The 21,623-nt window shown below is 36.8% G+C and overlaps 1 long non-coding RNA gene across 1 annotated transcript; it reads left to right on the top strand.

Moving 5' to 3' along the window:
• The first annotated feature begins 11,574 nt into the window (after window positions 1-11,574).
• LOC146491905 (uncharacterized) lies at window positions 11,575-18,269 on the top strand. Its single transcript, XR_014872291.1, has 2 exons — window positions 11,575-15,649; window positions 15,719-18,269. It is a non-coding gene; the product is annotated as an uncharacterized LOC146491905 (long non-coding RNA).
• Window positions 18,270-21,623: the final 3,354 nt, after the last annotated feature.

The following is a 21,623-nucleotide window of genomic DNA, read 5'->3' as shown; positions in this document are numbered from 1 at the left end:
GTCATGAGAGGCTATGTCTGAGTCGCTCTGTCTGTGTAAGGAAAATAGCTTCTGCTTGACTCTCTTGCTTTGCTGATACTCTGGTCTGTGATGTATCTGAATGAGTGTAAATGAGAGTGAGAGAATATAAGAAAGACAAAAGAAAGATGTGTGTTTTAATGTGTTTGTATCTCTACACTAGAAAGGAAAAAAAAACTTGACTTTTGACCTCTCTCTACTGTCAGACATCGAAGTAAAACAGACAGTGGAGAACAAGCGGGGGAGGGAAATATAAAGCATTCCCCTTCACTTATGTCATAGCCAACGTCTGGACTGACTCTAAACACACATGTGTACACAGAGATCTGTATAATCACTGAGGCTAGTTTGCACTTGCACTTGCACACACACACACCCATTAATACTTAACAGGAATCAGCACCTGGCTGCTAAAAACAATGAATAGCAGTTCAAACTGATATGATATAATGACAGCAACTCCCTGTGTTAACTTCCTCTTTGCAGTCAAAAATTCCTGATTTGGCATTTTTCCCACATTGCATTTTCCTCAATGCAAGATGACAATTACCATGGCAACTGTCTTAATTAAACAGTAAGCTGTCTGCAGTCAATTTAAGATGCAGGGTCTTTCTTGCAATAACAAAAGAATACAAAGACACAATGCAGGGCTGAGGTGGAGCGTAGACACACAGTTGTAAAAGTAATTTAAAAAAAAACTCTGATCAGGCTAATTTAATTCCAGTAAATCAGCTTTTTTTGTTACCTGCCATGGAAAGAATGTGGCTGATTAAGATTAAGAGAGTTCTTGGACTGAATAAGAGAAGGAGCAAAGGATGAGAACTACTAACTATTTTTTGGCAATTATTACAGCTGATGATGTTGCTGTGACGATACTGCATGATTAATATATGTGAATTCTGCTCCAATCAGTCAGAGAAAAACCACATCCAAAACTTCCTGAAGTCTTTAAACATGGTTTGCAATACATTTTGGTGTAACAGAAGTCACATTAATAGTCGCCAATGTTCCCTCTAAGCTGCGCACGTGCGCAATTGCGCACTGCTGGCACGGTCTTTGCGCACAGAAAATCTGCGTTGCGCACAAAAAAATCCAACCTGAATTGAAATTAAAATTAATACTTTAACAATTCTGTTTTGCAGTGTTAGTCAGTAAGTGACTGGCTGCTCCCGTATGGGATTAGAACGATCCCACCTTATACCATACTCCAGCCAATATTGTGATTCACGTTCGTATACGCAGCCAATCAACGTCGCTGACAGGCTATGACAGCGTCCTTATGTGCCGACACCAGTAGTGATGGGATTTCCGGCTCTTTTTAGAGATCCGGCTCTTTCGGCTCGGCTCACTAAAAAGAGCCGGCTCTTTCGGCTCTGAACCGGCTCTTCAGGTTGTTTTGTTGCATTAACAATAATATAAAATTATGCAGAAAAGGAATTACTAATGTAAAAAAAAGTGGTTTTATTTATATATGTTTATATATGGCCCCTAGAGACAAAGCACGTACACACTCTAAAGCATATACAAACTCCAAAAAGCACGTACAAACTCCAAAACACATTTCTAGCGTTTACTGAACTTCCAAAACAGAGCTACCCAGATCACTTAAATTACACAATTGAAAGCATGTGTGTATTGTTTGTGTATTTATAGACAAGCACTCATATTTATTCAAATAATTAAAAAAAAAATTAATTTACCTGTTACTACCACACACCAAATCCGGTTGTTGATACTTCCTGGCTTGTGTAGCCACTAGGTAACAAAAGCTCAACACTGCGCCCTAGCATCCTGGAGCACTTCTGTTGTCTTTTGTAAGTGCGTCTGAGTTTTTATGCGTTTTGGAGTTTGTACATGCTTAGGAGTTTGTACGTGTTTTGGAGTTTGTACGTGCTTTTTCTCTAAGGGCCACCATAAATATACTTTATTTATTCACTCCACATAAAATGTAATAAATAAATCATATAATACAAAGAACAACTATTTACATTTTAGACTTTTAACTATTTAAATTTTCAGCTTTTTCCTTTTAAACAAATTTAACGTGAAACAACACAAAACACTGCAAACCACAACACAATTAAATATAAATTAAAATATTAAAACAAAAAGAAGATGCACATTCTCTGTCATATGGGCCTGCATGATTTCTGAATCCTTTATCATCTGCAACTGAAAATAGTGGATGATTATGTGGGATTATGATATTATTTTATGCCATGTTATACCCCTAATTAAAGATTGTGAATTATTATGTAGTTTTAGTTTGCATTATGCTCCTGAATTAGAAGAAGGTGATAACTATTACATTTGGTAAACTGATTTGCATTACATTAGACTGCTGATTTATTGTGAATGAATGATATTGTTTTGTGATGCATTATACTGCTGAGTTAGAAGAAAATATTGTTCACAGAAAGTCATCGCCTTATTTGTCTGATTAGAAGAGAACAGAGCATACTGCCCCATCTCATCAGGAGCAGATAAACAGGGAGCCAAGGTCGTAGCTTAGGCGCTGTGTGAGAAAGAATGTGAATGTTTAGGCTTTTATGATTAGGTGGGGGCCACTAGAGGCTATAAGAGTTTGATCAAGGCTCCACCATTTTGAGATCTGATGCTGTCTGCTGTATGGTGTCTATCTGCCACGCGTGTGTTCATTAAATCATCGTTTGACTTGACCCGGCCGGACCAGTGTGGTTATTTTGGGTTTTCCTCCTGTATCCATCCCCAATATTTGAATCCGTAACAGTTTTGGGGGCTCGTCCTGTGGTATTGGGATGGAAGTTTTGGAGGTTTGGACGGTCCGAGGTGGTTGAACGGGCAGGCACGAGCCAGTGGTCTGACGTGAGTGGGCAAGCCGGCACATTTAAAGGTGAGGCACAACCTGTTGAATGTAAATCCAAACTGTGCCAAATTGGACTGTATAAATTAAAAGTCTACTCACTGAAATTACTGGTGAAGGCCTGTTTTGATTTTGATGAAAAATCTCATGAGTTTTGAAACTTGAAATAAGCTTAAAGGTAAAAATACTGAGTTAGAGTCTCAGGTAAAAGTAAAAATACTGAGTTAGAGTCTCAGGTAGTTTGATAGGGAATTGGTCATTTTGTGAGTTAGAGTCTCCATTGGTCTAAGGATTGCATCTGTGTTGGTCATTTTGCGAGTTAGAGTCTCCAATGTCCATAACGTTGCATCTGCCTCAGTCATACTCTTGTTTTTTGGGTGTTGTCTGTTGTTTAAAAGTATTATAAATTTTGTGAGAACGGTGGTTAGAGTCCACTAGGAGGCGCAGTGCTCAGAGGTAACGCTTGCCAAGGCCAGGGACGCCTAGGCCTTGTCCTCTTGGAGGGATAGTCAGTTGGTCACTGTGGAGCTTGGGGCACTCCAGAATAACTAGGAGTTAGAGTCTCCTTACCGTGTTGAACGGTATCTGCGCTTTTTTGGGCACTGTAAATTGAGTTAGGGATTTTAGAGATGAGGCCAGATACAGTTAGAGTCTGATACTGGTTAATTGATTACAAAAAAGTTGGACTTTCTTCGGTTGGACCCGTTAACTTAAATTTGTCAAAATTGTGTAGGCGCTAAAACTTTCAGGCCTGAGAGTGATTGTAAATATAAGACGTCTTTGTAAAATAATAGAGAGTTGAGTGTGAAACGAGGCTGTGTGTGTGACGACAGTGCGCTGCAGCGCTGCGAGCTATTTTGTGTGAACATGCAAATGAGGTGGCTGCTGTGAAGCCCACAGAGGACTTCCTGTTTAGCGTGTTATTGAGTTTTATATACGTATGATTTGCAAACAATGATACATGCCTGTAATTAAAACGCTGATTTTGCTGATTATAATATTACAAATAAAGTTTTGAATGACTACGGTGAATGTTTAATGTTTGGCTGGGTTTTGATATGGGAGAGACGGCTTCGCAGCTGCTGGGGGTAAGTGACCGGAAACTTGCATGCCCATAAAAGGCAACTGCCTGACTGTGTGAACTATGCACCAAGAGAGAGAGAGAGTAAAATCTAGGCAGATGAACCAAATGGATGTTGTAAGAAAAATAGTAAATGAATGTTTTAGTCTCTTAATACAGGTGGATTTCTCTCAACCTGGAGACCTGAGTACAGCAGCAAAAGGATAGATTAACAAAATTGGGACGACACACAGGCCAAGCTCTGGCTTAAAATTTTACAGCTTGACCTCTCACTTTGTCCCTACATGAAAAAGAAGCTTAAAGGACATCTTCTCCTCCAGTTATCGGCTACCATCACTGGAAATTTTCAGGCAAGTTTTTCACTGAATTGTTTTTGGCACCATGTGTCCCTGAATCTCACAAGCAAGCTCTAATTCCTGGCTGAAGACATGGAATGCTGTTATTTAAGGTGGGAGATCAAAATTTGGGAAACAAAATTAAAAACACACACAATTAGAGAAATGCCTTGTTGGAGAAAAAAAAAAGTTAAAATAACCCACCCAAAAACTCACACACACGCAATGAAGAAACAGCTTACATTCATGAACACGTGAAGATTTTCCAGCAAGCTTAAAGCAGCTAAACTTAACATACACCTGATGTTAAAAGATAAAGTTTATCCACTACTAACAAATAAACTCTCTGGGTTGCAGGACAACTTGACTTCAAAAAGAAAGACACTGGTAAATCACAAACCAGTGATGAAACAACAAATTTAGTGGTTAAAAGAGTCAAATTGTGACGTGATTACTATACCTTTCTAATGTGACGTTGTTGTCCCTCACTCTCTTTCTCTCTGGCTCTGTTCCTGTGCTACTGCAAGTGTAACTAACGCCCCTCCCCCCTCTGCCCAGCGCAAAGTACAGGCCGCGCGTGCGGAGTTTAGCAGAAAAAAGGGCGAGAGAGAGGGTGAGAGAAAGAAAAAAAAAACCTCACGGCTCCCAATAAGGAGCCGGCTCGCATCGTTCACTTCAAAGAGTCGGCTCTAAGAGCCATTTCGTTCGCGAACGACCCATCACTAGTGTTGATATCTGTGCATTCCTGTATTATCCTTCTGTGTTACACATTTTGATGTTTTTTTTCCTCGCTACCTAGCCTGACCTGTCTCCCCAATGTGATGTTTGTGTATTGTATGTACGGTCGGCAAGGTCTGTCATCTCGGTTGTGGGCAAAAGACCTCCAACTGACAAATAAAGGCTATCTCTCTCTCTCAAATAGATGAAAACCTGTTTAGCATGGTGATTGAGGACTCCCAGCCATTTAGCATTGTGGAGGACAAAGGATTTAAAAGATTTGTTAAATCATTAAATCCTAGCTATGTTCTCCCCACTAAAAAGGCCATAAAAGCAGTGAAAATGTATTTTTTTACAGAATAAAATGTGGGCATGACTGAGCCTCAGTCTGTAGCTGTCCATACCTCAACATTACAAAAGCACAACCACTGTCCACACCCCAACCACACCTCACCTCACAGTAAATGATCATTTCCATTTTAAGCATTTCCAAATAATCATTTTCCATACTGCCAGTATAAATATACACAGTATACTGCCATCACTACAATATACATGTTTTACACACTCCTTTTGTTGTTGACATTTACAGGCTGTGTGCAAAAGGTCACACTCTTCAAATTCATGCCAACTAATATTTTTACGTCCAGTAGGTGTCCTACTAGAGCAAATGAAGCTTCAAGACGCTTTGCGCTGGGGTGAACCAATTGGATGAAAAGCTTCAGTGCTTCATGAAGCTTCATCTGCCCATCACTACTACCAGGGGACCTAGAAGGGAGAAATACATCGCCCACGGAGGATGCCGAAGCACGCTCCAATAGACGCACACACACAGTACTCTCAAGGTAAGCACTCTTTCGCACACACACACAACAAGTGGAGATCAACGATCACCGGTGTCACGTCTGCACAGCTGTTTTATACGTAAGCTGTGGGGCGTAGCCGGGCATGCCAGAGTGTCTTAAAGAAATATCCACACGCCACGACCAAGGGGGGGGGGTCGTACCCCGTACACATGGAATATGTAACGGTGTGGAGAGATAGTCTCGATATGCTAGAGAACTGTCACTATACAGAGATGTGCTTCTGAATGTGGATGATGTGTCTTCTGATTTTGTAATTAAAGTTATGCTTGTGTTAAGTGATGTAAACAACCAATCGATCTACACTCTTCAGACGTCAAAATTGATCATTCGATTTTTTATGACACAGTAATGGTAAGTGTTCCCACCTACTACTCTTTGTAACTTAACGTGATTCTTCCATTTTCGTGTTTTGGACATGATTTTGGAGTCCATCTTCGCAGTAGCGATTGACTGCAAAAAAAACCCTACCGGAAATGTACAACTCTACATCTGGTCTTAAAACAGGAAGTTAGCATTTTCTTGTCAGGGTCTATTGTGTCAGAGAAAATCTCATGTCCTCTTCATGCAGCTGAGTACATTCAGTTTTTAAAACCGAAGCTCTGCAGGTCTGAGATCAGTGGCTTTCTGAACCACTAAATTGTGGTACTGTTAATGCTGATATATAGTGACACCAGTTAAATGGATGATACCTTTGACTTTTTGTCTTTAACTTTATCAATTAAACAGCTGAAGCTTTCACTGACAGCACATGTGATACTTTAACTTTTGTATTGTTTTCATCAGTTAATTTTAACATGTGAAAATGTTGGATGATCGGTCTGCTGTCACTGGGTGGAGCTGAGGTCTGAATCTGAGGGCAGCTCCTGCATTCACAAAGGGAACAGAACCATCACAAACTGAAATATAAAGTTTATCCCTCAAATCTGAAATAAAGCTGATCCTCCCTGTCCTCACACACTCACATTTTTTTTAGTTCTACATTTCTGCTGACATATGAGCTGTTTATTTACAATGTGCAAAACCTTATATACTATATTTACCTTTGACCTGTTGGTGCTTTTTGCATGATGAACTGCAAAGATGAGATGATGGAGCAGGTTTCAGGCCCGGTTCAGTCTTCTGCTGCATAGTAGACAGCAACATGCAGAGGTATTATAACTGGTGTTTGAGCTGCTGCTTGAGAATTGGACAACAAATATTAACGCTTTCAATTATTTTTCTCAAAGGATGTAAGCTGTAAGCACTACCGGACATCTAACGCTGTGAACAATACCTCATTAAGATTAATTCAGACTGTTTTTTTAACTGAAACTAATTCAGTAAAATAAATACACAGAGTCAGTACTAAAAGTTAATCAGTGGAAAAATTAAACAAATTTTAACTTAAGCTGCCAAATGGCCATAGCCAAATGGCCATAAATAGCAAAAGCTATTTATGTACTGGTCCTTAGGGACTAGCAAAGCGCTATACAAATACAGGCCATTTACCATTTAATCGATAGTGAATGAGTTATGAGGTGCTACTGCAGTGCAACCTTTTTTAAACTTTGGTGTTACTGTCTTTACAGATGTGGCAAGAGACAGAAAACGTGCTGCTGTTTGCACATATTTAATAATCAGCTCTGCACAGGAGCTGTAGAGTCCAGCCTGTTGCTCTTACAGTATAATACTCATAATAAACGTACAGTAATGGTTTTTCTCAGGATAAATTAATTAACCTGCACAGATGAGCTAAACGAACTTTACAAAATTAGTTATTTTTTATTTTAGTCTGACGCCAGTACTGCAGCCAGACACAAGGGGGCAGTAGAGACATTTTGGCTTCATTTCTGGGGAGTTATCTGACTCATGTGAAAAGAGACTTTTTAATATATTTAAGATGACAATAAACGAAGCAGCTATAACTCCTCCAGACAGTTACATTGAATTCTGTGCTTGAATAATGAATTGTACAATACATGATGCATTTCTAAGTTCATTTACGATTTCATGTTTTAAAATTATTTTATTTATTCAAACATTCAAACAACACTAAAGTAATTTATTATTTAACAAGTTAATTTAAAATAAAAAAAACGTTTTAAATGAAAATTTTAAACCTTATTATTACTATTAATAAATACTTCAAATCACAAAAAATTAAATTCTCAATATAAACCGCATTTGAAAAACTATTTTCGAATTCTAAATTAAAACACAGATTTTCAAAATCATTTTTAAAACACAATTTAAATGGATAAAAAAAAAAGAAGATTTATTTCTGACATTTAAAATGGCGATTTGTGCCTCTCATTTGAAAATCCATTTCCCTTTCCTGTAAACTCGCGGATTAGCTTTTCAGATTAGCCTGCCTGGATTTTTCTACACAGCTGTGCACTGCCAAAAAGCGTGTGTGCTTGAACAAAGGCCATTCAGCTGCGGGCTTTACACTCTTGCCCGACATGGATATATGAAGAATGAAGGAGCTCTCCAGGGAAACGTAGTGCGCCTGTGGACTCAGCTTGACCACCTGTTGAAGGTAGTTTGATACCATGGCTAATTCTAGCATCACCGCATGTAGCCCTGCTGTTCTAAGAAAATATTACCCAGCTGAACTAGCTAGCATTATCTCCAGTCTTAGCAGAGGACAGTGACACTATTATTTTAACCGGCAAAAGTTGATTCTATTCATCTTATGTACCTTTTTTGGATGAGTGACAAAATGTTTCTCCCACTAAAAAAGATAAGACTTGATGAACAGAATCAACTTTTTAAGATTTCCTTACCTGGATGATTGAGCATACATCAAGACACTATTGATTTAAGTCCATAAGTGTGCGCAAACATTTCTTGCCTCTTGATTTAAATTTCTGAATCTAAAAAGTGAATGCATTTAAAGCAGGAACTGCACACCTAGCCATCAAAAGGTTGGTGAACTTAGGGTACTCATCCTACTGTAGGGTCCTGTTAAAAAAAATCACACAAGCATCACATCACCTCTGGTTATATTTTGTAAATTACAATCATAAACTATACATTCCAGTCATCCACTAATCAGTATTTTTTTGAGTAAATGGATGTCACTGATAAATCAGTAAACATCCATCACTATGTTCTCACTATTAAAAAGTACAATTATTTTCTAAATAGATTCATTATTCTCAGTCAGCTACACACAAACCAAGCTATCTAAATCTTGCTGGGTTTGATGGCTTGATAGAATTAATCAAAAAACAAAAATTGGAAGAAAAAAAAACTTCCATTTTTGCAAAATATACATTGAGAAAATTTCTGCTTTTGTCTGTGTCAACAAAATTAAAATAATTGTGAACGTACACTGACCATCAAAGAACAACATAAAAGCTTCTTCTGACATGAGAATTGTAGAACAGTGAAATCTACTACGTCCTGATGAAGCTCTATAGACTAGCTCTACCATACACATGACTAAAGTGAAACTCGACTGACAAATTTAAAGAAAATTTCCAACTCTGACTCTGTCACTAGAAAATTTCAAACCTCTTACACTTTTAATGCTAGGAATGATGATGGATTCTGAGTATTGGATGTGCATAACCTGTAGAACACTGGAAGGAACACTTCCAGAAATCAATGACTATGAAAAGTTTGTATCTAGATCTATCTACAAATTCAGGTTAAAGCTCTAACATTTAAAGAAGAAGCCAGATGTGAATAGGTCTGGAAACACTGCCATTTGCCCTGGGCCAAAGCTCATTTAAAACGATTGGAAAACTGTTCTGTGGTCAATACATTGCTCTGCTTTTGAAAAGAACCAACAATAAGGCACAAAGTCCAAGACCGGTTTGTTCGGAGGTTTATTAATTTATGTACAAGTGTGCCTGTCCCCGAGTTGGAGACTGTCTGTGATATAAAACAAGAGAAAATGTATATGGTGCAAAAGAAAAAATAAAAAAAATTCAAAGCCCTCCTGCCCTTCTACAGTACTACATTTACCAAGCTATGTACAGCAGGTTCACATTTACTGACATCAGACATCCTTTTTTGTTGCAGGTCAACACTTGCTGACCACCATCTCTTGTCCCATCTTCAAGCTAACATGCTTGTAAAACCTTAGGGATATCATTCAGGCAGGAGACAGGAAATATTTACATCACCACGAACCAGTGAGTGTCTGTGTGTTCAATGAGTTCCAAACTGAGTGCATGCTTTCACTACATCTGTCAACACTCCCCATAAAGTAAATTAGCCTTATATACATAGTAGCAAAGCTTAGGCAGTGAAACATCGTCCAAAAACAACAACAACAACACAAAAGAAACACCATTATCAGTGTGACACTGATGAATGTATGTGTGTTTAACAGTGTGGAAATCAAACTCACAGTCTTTGATTGAGCAGAACACACAGCAGTGTGAGTTTACAAGTGCCCCCCTTTTAGTCAGTGTAATGTTGAAGGATTTGCAATGTGCCATGAAGACATCTCTGAGCAACACAAGCACACACACACAGAAAGAAGCGCAAGTTCTCCATTAACAATACAACTATTACAAAGCATGGATGATGATGCTCTTAGTGAGGCCTTAATTAGAAACATTTTAATAAACATATAGGCTGTATAATATGTATTTTATTTGGGTCTGTCACCAGTATGGCCTTTCTTGATAAACTGGTCTGATTTGTCATATTTTCAATTTTAACTTTCACCAGTGAGTGAGAGTATGGACTGCAGGCAGGTACTCTTAAAAAATGTCACCTGACTATATGTTGTTCGTAAACTTGTTTACATCATTAATGGTGCCTTCACAGAATGAGCGAGCTTCCCATGCCATGCGCACTAATTTCACTTTGTTATAGCCAACCATGTTACTATCTAATCTAACTGTAAGGCATCCTGTTGTTCTTTAAGCGTTACACCTTTCCTGTCTTTTCTGCCCCGCCTACTCTTTATATTAACAATGTTCACATATTTCACCACATATTAAAAAAAATCTTATATGTGAAATCGAATATGTAAATTTAACAGGTTATATTTATATTTGACTCAGCATCTAATCTACTTTCAGTTAGTTGGTCAGCTTTCTGTTCATAAACTTCTCTAAACTGGCAGAAAAAGACATCCTTTTGGAAGTTGTCCAGACCACACATGTCTGTATTCAGTCATGGTTGTTTTAATGCAAAAAGAAAAGCTGAAACAAACAGAATAAACAAGGAACTTACCAAACCAACACAAACTTACCATCGTATTACCCATAGCAATAAAGTCACAGATATAAAATATGGACATTCATATTAAACCACGCTTCAAGTGTGATTCATCATGATCTGTGTGTGAAAAGGTCTTTAGCTTTTCAAACACTTAACACAATTAACAAAATCTTCTGCTAGCCATGAGTCGGTGTTTCTGACAGTTGGGACAATTGTATTTGTACTTCTTCAAACATCAATGAGAGAGGAGCTACATTGTTGCCAGGCTGGTGTGTGTTACAATTATTGTTACTACAACAGAGGCATCATGACTGATGACCAATTATGTTGTGGGAAAAGGGAGAGTGAGCAGAGCCACAAACTCTACGAAAATACTTTAAATACGTCAACATAAATAAACACAGGGAAGCTAGTATTTCCTTTAACATTTACAAATAAATACTTGGTTTTGACCTTGGACCTTTTTAACTTCAAATGGCTGGAACACATTTTGAGAGGAAAAATAAAGACAGGTGTTTGCTTGAAAAGATGTCAAAGCGGAAAACAAGTTGCACAAGCAAGTACACTGAACATGCTCAATAGTATAAAAGTTTATGTTGTGGTACTTACAGTATACTCAAACTAGGCATGTGTTTTAGTACATGTGAATGCTATGCATGTATCCTCCTCAGCACACCTTCTGACGGTATTTTGTTTTTTTGTTTTTTAAATAAATATATACACAATTTCAAAAAAAGAGATTGGAGGAAGACGGATGCAAGGGTGTATGTGATGGGTTTATGTGCCGGTCTTCTGTTCCCATTCCTGCAAACAAACACAAAGACTTGGTTTGCATACTTGTACACAGATTGCAAGTATTTGCATTTGCTGGGATTCTCTCATTTGTTTACTACCTCAATGCATTTTTCATTGCTAGTCAGTACCAAATTAAATGAGCAGCTACATCACACTTATGTACGTGTTTGTGGAGTACCTAAACTCACTCGCTTGTAGTTCACTGAAGCATGCAGTGAAATACAAACTTTATTAACCATCTTTATTAGCCTCACTGGTTATCTAGTTGGTGGAACTCCTCTGTGGACCTTGACACACACACACACAGCTGTTCTCTGCACTGCAGGAATCCTGAACCATAACGCTGCTGACCCGATCATTCTTATGCAAGTTGTTATGAGCTAACTCACACTGTTTCCACTGCTACCACACAAGTTCAAGACAAATGTAATTAAAATTACATATATTACATATGACTAAAAGAATGGGGATACTAACGTTACATTCATATTTAAATATGTCGATATTTTAGGAGTGACAAAACCATCTTAAGCCGAGGAATGCATCTTTTAGATGTATCAGAGCCTTTCAGAAGGTTCCAAGAAGTTGATTGCTTAAAATACTCAGCCTACTGTTTTATAACAGCCACATCACACAAAACAGGGAAGTCAAAGAGAATAAAACCAGATTTCAAAAACAAAAGACCCTGTCCACACCAAACAATGGATCAAACAATGTGCTTCCAAAAAGGTCCCAGCATAGTTTAAAGTTTTGCAAAAGACAGAGCTAGTCAGAGATGTAAAGTTAAAGGCACACTAGAAAAATTTGCATTTCCTGCGAAAATGCTGTGTGGATGCCTTAACGTTGAAGATGTCTGCTGAAAAAAGCTGAAAAAGTTGCAAAGAGTTGTATGGTGGTGAAGACACTTAAAATTCTGCTGAATACAGGTGAAGAAGCAGAAAATTTTGTTGAAAAGTGGTGAAAAGGCTGAAAATTTTTCAGAAAAGAGATGAATCAGCAGAATTTGGGCTGAAAAGAGGTGAAAATTCTGCTGAAAAGAGTTCAATCAGCAGAATTTCTGCTGAAAAGAGTTCAATCAGCAGAATTTCTGCTGAAAAGATGTTTTTGCTGAAAAAAGCTGAAAAAGCTGGGATTTGTGCTGAAAAGTGGTGAAAAAATTTAAAATTCTGCTGAAAAGAGATGAATCAGCAGAATTTCTGCTGAAAAGGGTTTTTTGCTGAAAACAGCTTAAAAAGCTGGGATTTGTGCTGAAAAGTGGTGAAAAAATTCAAAATTCTGCTGAAAAGAGTTCAGTGAGTAGAATTTCTGCTGAAAAGAGTTCAATGAGCAGAATTTCTGCTGAAAAGAGTTTTTTGCTGAAAACACCTGAAAAAGCTGGGATTTGTGCTGAAAAGTGGTGAAAAAATTCAAAATTCTGCTGAAAAGAGTTCAATGAGCAGAATTTCTGCTGAAAAGAGGTTTTTGCTGAAAAAAGCTGAAAAAGCTGGGATTTGTGCTGAAATGTGGTGAAAAAATTTAAAATTCTGATGAAAAGAGGTGAATCAGCAGAATTCTGCTGAAAAGAGGTTTTTGCTGAAAACAGCTGAAAAAGCTGGGATTTGTGCTGAAAAGTAGTGAAAAAATTTAAAATTCTGCTGAAAAGAGTTCAATGAGCAGAATTTCGCTGAAAAGAGTTCAATCAGCAAAATTCTGCTGAAAAGAGGTTTTTGCTAAAAACAGCTGAAAAAGCTGGGATTTGTGCTGAAAAGTGGTGAAAAAATTTAAAATTCTGCTGAAAAGAGTTCAATCAGCAGAATTTCTGCTGAAAAGAGTTCAATCAGCAGAATTTCTGCTGAAAAGAGTTCAATCAGCAGAATTTCTGCTGAAAAGAGTTCAATCAGCAGAATTTCTGCTGAAAAGAGTTCAATCAGCAGAATTTCTGCTGAAAAGAGTTCAATCAGCAGAATTTCTGCTGAAAAGAGTTCAATCAGCAGAATTCTGCTGAAAAGAGTTTTTTGCTGAAAACACCTGAAAAAGCTGGGATTTGTGGTGAAAAGTAGTGAAAAAATTCAAAATTCTGCTGAAAAGAGTTCAATGAGCAGAATTTCTGCTGAAAAGAGTTCAATGAGCAGAATTTCTGCTGAAAAGAGTTCAATGAGCAGAATTTCTGCTGAAAAGAGTTCAATGAGCAGAATTTCTGCTGAAAAGAGGTGAATGAGCAGAATTCTGCTGAAAAGAGTTTTTTGCTGAAAACACCTGAAAAAGCTGGGATTTGTGCTGAAAAGTGGTGAAAAAATTCAAAATTCTGCTGAAAAGAGTTCAATGAGCAGAATTTCTGCTGAAAAGAGATTTTTGCTGAAAAAAGCTGAAAAAGCTGGGATTTGTGCTGAAATGTGGTGAAAAAATTTAAAATTCTGATGAAAAGAGGTGAATCAGCAGAATTTCTGCTGAAAAGAGTTCAATGAGCAGAATTTCTGCTGAAAAGAGTTCAATGAGCAGAATTTCTGCTGAAAAGAGTTCAATGAGCAGAATTTCTGCTGAAAAGAGGTGAATGAGCAGAATTCTGCTGAAAAGAGTTTTTTGCTGAAAACACCTGAAAAAGCTGGGATTTGTGCTGAAAAGTGGTGAAAAAATTCAAAATTCTGCTGAAAAGAGTTCAATGAGCAGAATTTCTGCTGAAAAGAGGTTTTTGCTGAAAAAAGCTGAAAAAGCTGGGATTTGTGCTGAAATGTGGTGAAAAAATTTAAAATTCTGATGAAAAGAGGTGAATCAGCAGAATTTCTGCTGAAAAGAGTTCAATCAGCAGAATTCTGCTGAAAAGAGGTTTTTGCTGAAAACAGCTGAAAAAGCTGGGATTTGTGCTGAAAAGTAGTGAAAAAATTTAAAATTCTGCTGAAAAGAGTTCAATGAGCAGAATTTCGCTGAAAAGAGTTCAATCAGCAAAATTCTGCTGAAAAGAGGTTTTTGCTGAAAACAGCTGAAAAAGCTGGGATTTGTGCTGAAAAGTGGTGAAAAAATTCAAAATTCTGCTGAAAAGAGTTCAGTGAGCAGAATTTCTGCTGAAAAGAGTTCAGTGAGCAGAATTTCTGCTGAAAAGAGTTCAATGAGCAGAATTTCTGCTGAAAAGAGGTGAATGAGCAGAATTCTGCTGAAAAGAGTTTTTTGCTGAAAACACCTGAAAAAGCTGGGATTTGTGCTGAAAAGTGGTGAAAAAATTCAAAATTCTGCTGAAAAGAGTTCAATGAGCAGAATTCTGCTGAAAAGAGGTTTTTGCTGAAAACAGCTTAAAAAGCTGGGATTTGTGCTGAAAAGTGGTGAAAAAATTCAAAATTCTGCTGAAAAGAGTTCAGTGAGCAGAATTTCTGCTGAAAAGAGTTCAGTGAGCAGAATTTCTGCTGAAAAGAGTTCAGTGAGCAGAATTTCTGCTGAAAAGAGTTCAATGAGCAGAATTTCTGCTGAAAAGAGGTGAATGAGCAGAATTCTGCTGAAAAGAGTTTTTTGCTGAAAACACCTGAAAAAGCTGGGATTTGTGCTGAAAAGTGGTGAAAAAATTTAAAATTCTGCTGAAAAGAGTTCAATCAGCAGAATTTCTGCTGAAAAGAGTTCAATCAGCAGAATTCTGCTGAAAAGAGGTTTTTGCTGAAAACAGCTGAAAAAGCTGGGATTTGTGCTAAAAAGTAGTGAAAAAATTTAAAATTCTGCTGAAAAGAGTTCAATCAGCAGAATTTTTGCTGAAAAGAGGTTTTTGCTGAAAACAGCTGAAAAAGCTGGGATTTGTGCTGAAAAGTGGTAAAAAAAATTTAAGATTCTGCTGAAAAGAGTTCAATCAGCAGAATTCTGCTGAAAAGAGGTTTTTGCTGAAAACAGCTGAGATTTGTGCTGAACAGAGTTCAATCAGCAGAATTTCTGCTGAAAAAAGCTGAATGAGCAGAATTTGTGCAGAAAAGATGGAAAGAAGCAGAAAGTTGCAATGAAAAGAGATGAATCAGCAGAATTTCTGCTCAAAAGAGTTTTTTCTGAAAACAGCTGAGATTTGTGCTGATAAGAGGTGAAAAGGCTGAAAATTTTGCTGAAAAGAGTTGAACGAGCAGAATTTCTGCAGAAAGGACGGAAAGAAGCAGAAAGTTGCGCTAAAAAGAGATGAATCAGAAGAATTTCTCCTCAAAAGAGTTTTTTCTGAAAACAGCTGAGATTTGTGCTGATAGGAGGTGAAAATGCTGAACCAATCAGAGGTACTTCTTCTGTCTGCTTTATCAGGCTGTGTACTTGTATGTATTTCTGCCATGGAGTGTTAACAAGAATCTGAGGTTCATATTAGAAAAGCTGCCAAAATCATAAAACTTTGCAGAATTGTAATAAATGATCAATATGAATTACTGGTCTGTGATAGTGTATTAATTTGTAGTGAAAAAAACATGTGGATAAGGTGGAATTGAACACACGACCTTTGGGCTTCAAACCCGTGTCATTACCAACTGTGCCACTGGCAAAGAGAGCGGGCAATTGGAAAACAGGCTGATGAGCAGTCAGAATTAGATCGCGGTAAGAGGCGAAAAACGCCGTTTTTTGGAGTTACAAAACGTCGTGTAACTCAAAAACTAGGTGGACTAGAAACATAATTCTTACACTGGGTGAATCAGCGGACTTTGGTGAACTTTGACTGCGATTTACATAGCTCTTTGTACTTCCGTCGCGGAGATATGACGAGAGAAGAAACGGCTTCATTTTCGAAGTTTGAAAACTGAGAGGAGGACAGATTTCCACTCCTCAAACAAACGTAATTCATGGCTCAACGGTAAGATGACTGTAAAAACTGCTTCGACCGTGAGTGTCAGCAGTGTCTGAAGATGAATTGGCACAAGCCTCATGTTTTAACTTTGCTTCGTTAAGGAGATATGACGATTTGAAAATGCCTTCAGTTTCAGTATTTCAGCTCTGAGTTTCACAACCTCCCCATAGACTTTGAATGGGGAGTTTTTAGACTTCGTGTCACTTCCAGGCAAATTGTGAAAAAAACGTAACTCGCACGATAATTATAGTAACACTGTCTTAAAGCCAGCAAAAATACCTACGTTTTGATGTATAATTTGTGGGGGATGAGTGGAAATTGAGCGAGTAGCAAGAAGTTGTTCAGACATGAAGAGAAAATTCAGAACGCACCAGTGCTCATTCTGAGTTAATTGCATAGCAACCATAGCAACGCATGTATTTTCTGAAAAATCACAAATCTGCAACTGAAAACTTAAAGAGGCATTAAATGAAAACAGTAACAGATATGAAAAAGCTGAATCACACAGGAATAGCCCAATCATTTGAGAACGTTTTAAAGTTTGAATGGAGTTTCTACGTGAAAGTATGAGCATGTAGTTAAGTTTCAAAAACAAGCAAGTTTTAGCAGAATTGTGGAAGTTTCCCATTCATTTCAATGGGACAAATTAAAGGAAAAAAGCTTAATATTTTAAAAAGTATAATAGTAATAAACACCAAAAGATATAGCCGGAAAGAGCAGAAAGAGCAGAACAGTTTAGAGTTTGAACGGAGAAAATCGGCTGAAAACTGAGGGAGTAGTTAAGTGCCGAAATATGTGGAGCAACTTGAAGAATAAAGTTTAAAGAGAAACAGGAACTCAATAGTGTGGATGCCTTTGAGGGCATCCACACAATAAAGAGAAACAGGAAAACAATAGTGTGGATGCCTTAAAGCATCCACACAACTAGAAAAATTTGCATTTCCTGCGAAAATGCAGTGTGGATGCTTTAAAGCTGAAGCTTTCTGCAAAAACTAGCTGAAAAAGCTGAAAAGTTGCAGAAATTGTAAAAACTTTGCTAAAAAGTAATAACTTAGCAAAACTGCAATATCTTAGAGGAAACATAATATTTGGCAGAAATACAATAGCATAGCAGAACTTGGCAGAAATATTGTAAATTACCAGAAACATGATAACTTCTCAAATATACAAGAATTTAGGAGAAATAGTAAAAGATAACAGAAAGAATATATTTAGCCAAAAATACTTAAAGATTACAGAAACACTATGATTTAGAAAAATAGTACAACATAGCAGAAATACTGTGATTTACCAGAGACACTGTGATGAACTATGAATATTGTAATTTTAAATTAATACTATGTTTTAGCACAAATACTATAATTTGACAGAAATACTATCATTTGGCAGAAATACTATGTTTCAGCACAAATACTCTGGTTTAGCACAAATATTATAACATAGCAGAAATACAATTATATAGCAGAAATGCTATATTTAGAAAGAAAAATATAATATAGTAGAAATACTATGATTTAGCAGAAATACTGTAATCAGCACATATACTGTAACATGACAGAAATTCCTCCACTTAGTAGTAATACTATAACATAACACAAATGTTATGATTTGGCACAAAAACCATGATTTGGCAAAAATACTATGATTTAGCAGAAATACTATGATTGAGCAGAAGTACTAAGATGTAGTAAAAGTACTTTGATTTAACAGAAATACAATTATGGAGGAGTAATACTTTAAAATGGGAGAAATATTGATACACAACACACATACACAGAGCCTAAAGGGAACCGTATCTGTGCCATGGAGTGTTAACAAGAATCTGAGGTCCATATTAGAAAAGCTGGTAAAATGATAAAAGTTTGCAGAATTGTAATAAATGATGAATATGAATTACTGGTCTGTGATAGTGTATTAATTTGTAGGGAGAAAAACATGTTGATCAAGGTGCGATTGAACCCACGACCTTTGGGTTCCAGAACCGTGTCATTACCAACTGCGCCACTGGGAAATAGGGTAGGCACTTGGAAAACAGGGTGATGAGCAGTCAGAATTAGATCGCGGTGAGAGGCGAAAAACGCCGTTTTTTGGAGTTACAAAACGTCGTGTAACTCAACAACTAGATGGACTAGAAGCATAATTCTTGTACTGGGTGTATCAGCGGACTTTGGTGTACTTTGACTGCGATTTTCATTGCTCTTTGTACAACCGTTGCTGAGATATGACAAGAGAAGAAACAGCAGACCTCAGATATGATTGGCTGGCTGGGAAGCCGTGCAGGCTCTGATTTGTAAATTTGAATGTGTCAGTCATCACAGAGGATTGGCTGCCTGGGGACCTGGCAGTAATATGTAGAAATAGTATGATTAAGCATAAATACTACATTTAGTGGAAATACTATGTTTTAGCACAAATACTATAAAAAGCAGAAATACTATAATTTAGCAGAAATAGTACAAAAAGCAGAAATACTATAATTTAGCAGAAATAGTACAAAAAGCAGAAATACTATAAAAAGCAGAAATACTATAATTTAGCAGAAATACTATATTAAGCACAAATCCTATATTAAGCACAAATTGTATAAAAAGCAGAAATACTATAAAAAGCAGAAATACTATAATTTAGCAGAAATACTATAAAAAGCAGAAATATTGTAATTTAGCAGAAATACTATAAAAAGAAGAGATACGATAATTTAGCAGAAACACTATATTAAGCACAAATACAATAAAAAGCAGAAATACTATAATGTAGCAGAAATACTATATTAAGCAGAAATACTATAAAAAGCAGAAATACCTTAAAAAGCAGAAATACTATAATTTAGCAGAAATACTATAAAAAGCAGAAATACTATATTAAGCACAAATCCTATTAAAAGCAGAAAAACTATATTAAGCACAAATACTATAAAAAGCAGGAATACTATAATTTAGCAGAAATACTATATTAAGCACAAATACTATGAAAAGCAGAAATACTATAATTTAGCAGAAATCCTATATTAAGCACAAATCCTATAAAAAGCAGAAATACTATAAAAAGCAGAAATACTATAATTTAGAAATACTATAACACACACAGAAAGAGAGAGAAGCAACTTTGTAGATCAGTCAAGCAGCCTGGGAGCTGCTGGATTTGAATCCACCAATCAGAGATGCTGTGTACATTTTCCCGCCAAAACAGGTGCAGCCATTTTTACACACGCAGCAGAGAACGGATTTTTGCAGTCTATTTCTCATAGTGAGGACTACCCTCCAAACAAATGGCCATAATTTCCTAACCGTAGGGGCTAGAACGGTCATTCTTACACCGTTTTGTTCAGAAGAGATGGGGGATTCTTCAAGTGTTGACAATTTATCATTAAAATATGAATTATTAAAGATATTTGACTTGTAATGCACCATAACTGAGTAGAGGCTAAGGGAAAACTGCCTTGACTTGCCCTCAAACAACGCTTTGTAACTCTAAATCTATTTGGAGTATCGATATCATTCTTTCACCGTAAGAGACAGCAGGCTTTGGTGAACAACCATGAAAATTTTCAGGTCTTTGTGGAAATCTATCAAAAAGATATGACGAGAGAAAAAAGTGGCTCATTTCCAGAGTTTGAAATCTGAAGAAATCTGAGCGAAGAACGAATTTCCTACCCTCAAACAAGTCTAACTCATCTCAGAACAGTAATAGGTGAGAAAAAAAATCTTGAATTGTGAGCGTCAGGAGTGTCTGAAGATATACTGGGACAAGCCTCATGTTTTAACTTCGCTTCGTTAAGGAGATATGACGATTCGAATATGCCTCTCATTAGAGAAATCCAGCGGTGATTTTGAATAAACTCTCCATTGACTTTCTATGGAGAGTTTTCAGACTTTGTGTTGGTCTGAGGAGATTTGCCAGAATTCTATAAATTCCACAACAATGATAGTTACATTTTCTGAAAGCCAGCAAAAATACCTACATATTGATGTATAATTTGTGGGAGTTGAGTGAAAATTGAGCAAGTAGCAAGAAGTTGTTCGGACATGAAGAGAAGACTGCGAAACTTACTGTGGCTCACTTAGAACCAACTGCATAGCAACCATAACAACCCATGTATTTTCTGAAAAATCACAAAGATGAAACTCAAAACTTAAAGAGGGATAAGATGAAAATGGTAACAGATTTGAAAAAGCTGATTTATACCTGAATAGCCCAATAATTTGAGAACATTTTAAAGTTTGAATGGTTGTTCTAAGTGAAAATATGAGGAAGTAGTTAAGTTTCAAAAACAAGCAAATTTTAGCAGAATTGCGGAAGTTTCCCATTCATTTCAATGGGACAAATTAAAGAAAAAAAGCTTAATATTTTAAAAAGTATAATAGCAAAAAATAGCAAAAGTCATAGCGCACATTAGCAGACATAGCAGAATAGTTTACAATGCCTTAAAGCATCCACACAATAATAATAAAGAATAAAGAGAAACAGGAACTCAATAGTGTGGATGCCTTAAAGCATCCACACAATAACCTACAGTACTGTGAAACACTTGCTCGATTTCTATTAATCAGAATTCATCGCTTGTTTGTTTAAAACTTGATTTTGTTACAGCAATAATACATTTTAAGTAGTAAGAAGTACATCAAGATCTGATAAAAACCTGTGGAATTCTACTGTAATATGTCTTTTTACTCTTGTGAGACATGTAGGCTGAAAATAAAGAGGTGTATCTTTTTTCTATTTTTTAAGACCTATTGACATATTTTGCAGACTTTTTAAGAACATCCATGATTTAGAATAGGCCAAGGTAGAAGATTGAAGAAGAGTCTTCTAATCTTGAAGGGTTAAGGTGTCTGTTGTCAATTAATGCAGAGGAAGCACCCCAGATTGCACAGGTAAGATGGATTAATTCAGGCAACCATAAACACCTATCTTTACATACTGTAGAGATGCCAAAATTTCATGCTATTTTCTGAGGATATGGCAGTTTGTGGGTCCATTTGAATTAAAAGGATATTTTCAGTTGAGAGACAATTCCAGTGTTTAACATTAAGAT

This window comes from Neolamprologus multifasciatus, chromosome 23 (genome assembly GCF_963576455.1).
Source record: "Neolamprologus multifasciatus chromosome 23, fNeoMul1.2, whole genome shotgun sequence".
Taxonomy (NCBI): Eukaryota; Metazoa; Chordata; class Actinopteri; order Cichliformes; family Cichlidae; genus Neolamprologus; species Neolamprologus multifasciatus.
Note: the sequence above shows the minus strand (reverse complement) of the source record. Positions and strands in the feature narration are given on the sequence as shown.